Here is a 7367-nt window from a genome sequence, read left to right on the forward strand (position 1 = left end):
CTGTAGATCACTATGGGAGCACCACTACACCACTATACTGTAGATCACTATGGGAGCACCACTATACTGTAGATCACTATGGGAGCACCACTATATTGTAGATCACTATGGGAGCACCACTATACTGTAGATCACTATGGGAGCACCACTATACTGTAGATCACTATGGAAGCACCACTACACCACTATACTGTAGATCACTATGGGAGAACCACTATACTGTAGACCACTATGGGAGCACCACTATATTGTAGATCACTATGGGAGCACCACTATACTGTAGATCACTATGGGAGCACCACTATTCTGTGGAGCACTATGGGAGCACCACTATACTGTAGATCACTATGGGAGCACCACTATACTGTGGAGCACTATGGGAGCACCACTATACTGTAGACCACTATGGGAGCACCACTATACCACTGTACTGTGGCTGTCCATGTCTATAACATTAAAATAAAATGTTATTGGTCACATACACATGGTTAGCAGATGTTATTGTGAACATTGTGAAATTCCCATTACATTTATCACGCAGTACAACATATTCCTATTAATTAATATCACCGTTTCCAAAACTGAATTTTCTTTCTAATTTCACTGTTGCATTTGTAAAAGGTTGAAGCGAGGATCATTTGGTGAGTGAAGGATCAAAGGAAATGGTTTAGTCGGATGTCAGCTTTGCTCTGAAGGTGGGGGAAGAGGGGCGTGAGGAAGGTGGTGGGCGGTTATTGCATATGATATATGGTTCTTCTGTAATGATATGCCAGTGAATAAATGGTCTCAAGCATAGTCAGCTTCAGCCAATATAATCTCCCAGTAAAGGTGTTCATTCATCTTACCGGGCTGTGGCTAATCATGTCCATCTACTTGATCTCACGTGAACGTCTCACCTGCTTACAGTATGTTATTTTAATGAATGTTTCACACTGAAGTCCACAGCCAGCAGGTAGCCAAGCAGGCAGGCAGTTAGGCTGCTAGGCAGGCAGTTAGGTAGGCAAGCAGTTAGGCTGCTAGGCAGGCAGTTAGGTAGGCAAGCAGTTAGGCTGCTAGGCCGGCAGTTAGGTAGGCAAGCAGTTAGGCTGCTAGGCAGGCAGTTAGGCTGCTAGGCAGGCAGTTAGGCTGCTAGGCAGGCAGTTAGGCTGCTAGGCAAGCAGTTAGGCTGCTAGGCAGGCAGTTAGGTAGGCAAGCAGTTAGGCTGCTATCCATCCACCAACCGTTATTCATTATCTCTACTGTTGAACTCAGCTCTGATGTACACTAGCTTTCAAAAGTTTGGGGTCTGTCACGTTCCTGACCTTGTTTTCCTTTTGTATAGTTGTGTTTAGTGGGTCAGGACGTGAGCTGGGTGGGCAGTCTGTGATGTTTGTTCTATGTTAAGTGTCATTGTTAATTGCACCTTGTATGGTTCTCAATCCAGAGGCAGGTGTTTGACGTTTCCTCTGATTGAGAACCATATATAGGTAGGTTGTTTCACATTGTTTGTTGTGGGTGGTTGTCTCCTGTGGTCCGTATATGTTACCACACGGGACTGTATCGTTTGTTTGTAGTCTGTACCTGTTCGTGCGTTCTTCGTTATATGTAAGTTCACATGTTTTAGGCAGTCTACGTCGTTTGTTATTTTGTTAATTATCAAGTGTTATTTTCGTGTTTCGTCGTTTGTTTAAATAAATCATTATGTCAACATTTCACGCTGCGCTTTGGTCCGCTCATTCACCACAAGACGACCGTTACAGAACCACCCACCAAACAAGGATCAAGCAGCGTGTAAAGCAGCAACCATCACTCCTGTGTTCCAATGCCACGTTGTGTTAGCTATTCCAAGTTGATCAATTTTCAAAGGCTAATTGATCATTAAAGAAAAACCTTTTGGCAATTATGTTAGCACAGCTGAAAAAGTGTTGTTCTGATTAAAGAAGCAATAAACCTTCTTTAGACTAATTGTGTATCTTGGAGCATCAGCATTGTGGGTTCGATTACAGGCTCAAAATGGCCAGAAACAAAGACCTTTTTTCTTCTGAAAACTCTTCAGTCTATTCTTGTTCTGAGAAATGAAGGCTATTCCATGCGAGAAATTGCCAAGAAACGGAAGATCTCGTATAACGCTGTGTACTTACTCCCTTCACAGAACAGCGCAAACTGGCTCTAACCAGAATAGAAAGAGCAGTGGGAGGCCCCGGTGCACAACTGAGGAAGAGGACAAGCACATTAGAGTGTCTAGTTTGAGAAACAGATGCCTCACAAGTCCTCAACTGGCAAGCTTTCATTAAATAGTACACGCAAAACACCAGTCTCAACGTCAACAGTGAAGAGGCGACTCCGGGATGCTGGCCTTCTAGGCAGAGTTGCAAAGAAAAAAGCGATATCTCAGACTGGTTTTCCCAAAAAAGAAAAGGTTAAGATGGGCAAAAGAACACAGACACTGGACAGAGGAAACTCTGCCTAGAAGGCCAGCATCCCGGAGTCGCTTCTTCACTGTTGACGTTTGAGACTGGTGTTTTGAGGGTACTATTTAATGAAGCTGTCAGTTAGCTCTGTGTGCAGCAGGTATCTAATTGGCTCCTGTTCAAATAACAAAAATCTCTGCTTATCCACTGTCAAACTCAAAAACATCTTTAATTTTAAATAGATTCCGCTCGCGCCCTTTCCTCGTTCAAGTTTCCTGGCATATGAAATACCCACTGCATGTTGATTAAGCCTTAATGCAATTATGAAGATGGAGAGTAATGGCCTACTTTAATTTTCAGAGAGTGGTAGTTTTTATCCAGAGGCAGACAGCAGCTCACCGTTGTGATCTTTTAACATACGTTATCCGAAAGGGAGAAGTAAACCCCTGGGTAAACAATCTGATCAACCTTTCAGTCAGTTTTGATTAAACAGTCTATCAAACCTTCAGTCAGTTTGATTAAACAGTCGATCAACCTTTCAGTCAGTTTGATAACAGTCTGATCAACCTTTCAGTCAGTTTGACATTTAAATCAGTCTGATCAACCTTTCAGTCAGTTTGATTAAACAGTCTGATCAACCTTTCAGTCAGTTTGATTAAACAGTCTGATAACCTTCAGTCAGTTGATTAAAACTGATCAACCTTTCAGTCACTTTGATTAAACAGTCTGATCAACCTTTCAGTCACTTTGATTAGACAGTCTGATCAAACCTTGTCAGTCAGTTTGATTAGACAGTCTGATCAACCTTTCAGTCAGGTCTGATTAAACAGTCTGATCAACCTTTCAGTAAGTTTGATTAAACAGTCTGATCAACCTTTCAGTCAGTTTGATTAGACAGTCTGATCAACCTTTCAGTCAGTTTGATTAAACAGTCTGATCAACCTTTCAGTCAGTTTGATTAGACAGTCTGATCAACCTTTCAGTCAGTTTGATTAAACAGTCTGATCAACCTTTCAGTCAGTTTGATTAAACAGTCTGATCAACCTTTCAGTCACTTTGATTAGACAATCTGATCAACCTTTCAGTCAGTTTGATTAGACAGTCTGATCAACCTTTCAGTCAGTTTGAATAACAGTCTGATCAACTTTTCAGTCACTTTTATTAAACAGTCTGATCAACCTTTCAGTCACTTTGATTAAACAGTCTGATCAACCTTTCAGTCAGTTGATTAGACAGTCTGATCAACCTTTCAGTCAGTTTGATTAAACAGTCTGATCAACCTTTCAGTCAGGTTTGATTAAAACAGGTCTGATCAACCTTTCAGTCAGTTTGATTAGACAGTCTGATCAACCTTTCAGTCACTTTGATTAAACAGTCTGATCAACCTTTCAGTCAGTTTGATTAAACAGTCTGATCAACCTTTCAGTCAGTTTGATTAAACAGTCTGATCAACTTTTCAGTCACTTGATTAAACAGTCTGATCAACCTTTCAGTCAGTTTGATTAAACAGTCTGATCAACCTTTCAGTCAGTTTGAATAGACAGTCTTGATCAACCTTTCAGTCAGTTTGATTATAGACAGTCTGATCAACCTTTAGTCAGTTTGATAAACAGTCTTGACAACCTTTCAGTCAACTTGATTAAACAGTCTGATCAAACTTTCAGTCACTTTGATTAAACAGTCTGATCAACCTTTCAGTCACTTTGATTAGACAGTCTGAATCAACCTTTCAGTCACTTGATTAAACAGTCTGATCAACTTTTCAGTCACTTTGATTAAACAGTCTGATCAACCTTTCAGTCACTTTTGAATTAGACAGTCTGATCAACCTTTCAGTCACTTTGATTAAACAGTCTGATCAACCTTTCAGTCAGTTGATTAAACATCTGATCAACCTTCAGTCACTTTGATTAAACAGTCTGATCAACCTTTCAGTCACTTTTGATTAGACAGTCTGATCAACCTTTCAGTCAGTTTGAATAAAACAGTCTGATCAACTTTCAGTCACTTTTATTAAACAGTCTGATCAACCTTTCAGTCACTTTGATTAAACAGTCTGATCAACCTTTCAGTCAGTTTGATTAGACAGTCTGATCAAACTTTCAGTCAGTTTGATTAAACAGTCTGATCAACCTTTCAGTCAGTTTGATTAAACAGTCTGATCAACCTTTCAGTCAGTTTGATTAGACAGTCTGATCAACCTTTCAGTCACTTTGATTAAACAGTCTGATCAACCTTTCAGTCAGTTTGATTAAACAGGTCTGATCAACCTTTCAGTCACTTTGATTAAACAGTCTGATCAACTTTTCAGTCACTTTGATTAAACAGTCTGATCAACCTTTCAGTCAGTTTGATTAAACAGTCTGATCAACCTTTCAGTCAGTTTGAAAGACAGTCTGATCAACCTTTCAGTCAGTTTGATTAGACAGTCTGATCAACCTTTCAGTCAGTTTGATTAAACAGTCTGATCAACCTTTCAGTCACTTTGATTAAACAGTCTGATCAACTTTCAGTCACTTTGATTAAACAGTCTGATTAACCTTTCAGTCACTTTGATTAGACAGTCTGACAACCTTTCAGTCACTTTGATTAAACAGTCTGATCAACTTTTCAGTCACTTTGATTAAACAGTCTGATCAACCTTTCGTCACTTTGATTAGACAGTCTGATCAACCTTCAGTCACTTTGATTAAACAGTCTGATCAACCTTTCAGTCAGTTTGATTAAACAGTCTGATCAACCTTTCAGTCAGTTTGATTAAACAGTCTGATCAACCTTTCAGTCACTTTGATTAGACGTCTGATCAACCTTTCAGTCAGTTTGATTAAAACAATCTGATCAACCTTTCAGTTAGTTTGATTAGACCAGTCTGATCAACCTTTCAGTCACTTTGATTAAACAGTCTGATCAACCTTTCAGTCACTTGATTAAACAGTCTGATCAACCTTTCAGTCAGTTTGATTAGACAGTCTGAACCAAACCTTTCAGTCAGTTTGATTAAACAGTCTGATCAACCTTTCAGTCAGTTTGATTAAACAGTCTGATCAACCTTTCAGTCAGTTTGATTAGACAGTCCTGATCAACCTTTCAGTCACTTTGATTAAACAGTCTGATCAACCTTTCAGTCACTTTGATTAAACAGTCTTGATCAACCTTTCAGTCAGTTTGATTAAACAGTCTGATCACTTTTCAGTCACTTTGATTAAACAGTCTGATCAACCTTTTCAGTCAGTTTGATTAAACAGTCTGATCAACCTTTTCAGTCAGTTTGATTAGACAGTCTGATCCAACCTTTCAGTCAGTTTGATTAGACAGTCTGATCAACCTTTCAGTCAGTTTTGATTAAACAGTCTGATCAACCTTTCAGTCACTTGATTAAACAGTTCTGATCAACTTTTCAGTCACTTTGATTAAACAGTCGATCAACCTTTCAGTCACTTTGATTAGACAGTCTGATCAACCTTTCAGTCACTTTGATTAAAACAGTCTGATCAACTTTTCAGTCACTTTGATTAAACAGTCTGATCAACCTTTCAGTCACTTTGATTACAGTCTGATCAACCTTTCAGTCACTTTGGTTAAACAGTCTTATCAACCTTTCAGTCAGTTTGATTAAACAGTCTGATCAACCTTTCAGTCAGTTTGATTAAACAGTCTGATCAACCTTTCAGTCACTTGATTAGACAGTCTGATCAACCTTTCAGTCAGTTTTGATTAAACAATCTGATCAACCTTTCAGTTTAGTTTGATTAGACAGTCTGATCAACCTTTCAGTCACTTTGATTAAACAGTCTGATCAACCTTTCAGTCACTTTGATTAAACAGTCTGATCAACCTTTCAGTCACTTTGATTAGACAGTCTGATCAACCTCAGTCACTTTGATAAACAGTCTGATCAAACCTTTCAGTTAGTTTGATTTAGAACAGTCTGATCAACCTTTCAGTCACTTTGATTAAAACAGTCTGATCAACCTTTCAGGTCACTTTGATTAAACAGTCTGATCAACCTTTCAGTCACTTTGATTAACAGTCTGATCAACCTTTCCAGTCACTTTGCATTAAACAGTCTGATCAACCTTTCAGTCACTTTGATTACAATCTGATCAACCTTCAGTATTTTTAGACAGTCTGATCACCTTTCAGTCACTTTGATTAAACAGGCTGATCAACTTTCAGTCACTTTGATTAAACAGTCTGATCAACCTTTCAGTCACTTTGATTAGACAGTCTGATCAACCTTTCAGTCACTTTGATTAAACAGTCTGATCAACCTTTCAGTTTAGTTTGATTAGACAGTCTGATCAACCTTTCAGTCACTTTGATTAAACAGTCTGATCAACCTTTTCAGTTAGTTTTGATTAGACAATCTGATCAACCTTTCAGTCACTTTGATTAGACAGTCTGATTCAAACCTTTTCAGTCAGTTTGATTAAACATCTGATCAACCTTTTCAGTCACTTTGATTAACAGTCTGATCAACCTTTCAGTCACTTTGAATCTATTAATTCAGTCAGTTTGATTAGACAGTCTGTCAACCTTTCAGTCACTTTGATTAAAACATCTGATCAAACTTTCATTGTTTGATTAGACAGTTGATAACCTTTCAGTCACTTGATGTAAACAGTCTATCAACTTTTCAGCAGTTTGATTAAACAGTCTGATCAACCTTTCAGTCACTTTGATTAGACAGTCTGATCAACCTTTCAGTCACTTTGATTAAACAGTCTGATCTACCTTTCAGTTAGTTTGATTAGACAGTCTGATCAACCTTTCAGTCACTTTGATTAAACAGTCTGATCAACTTTTCAGTCAGTGTGATTAAACAGTCTGATCAACCTTTCAGTTAGTTTGATTTAGACAGTCTGATCACCTTTCAGTCAGTTGATTAGACAGTCTGAATCAACTTTTCAGTTCAGTATTTTGATTAAATAGTCTGATCAACCTTTCAGTCACTTTTTGATTAAACAAGTCCGATCA

This window comes from Salvelinus sp. IW2-2015, unplaced genomic scaffold (genome assembly GCF_002910315.2).
Source record: "Salvelinus sp. IW2-2015 unplaced genomic scaffold, ASM291031v2 Un_scaffold4718, whole genome shotgun sequence".
Taxonomy (NCBI): domain Eukaryota; kingdom Metazoa; phylum Chordata; class Actinopteri; order Salmoniformes; family Salmonidae; genus Salvelinus; species Salvelinus sp. IW2-2015.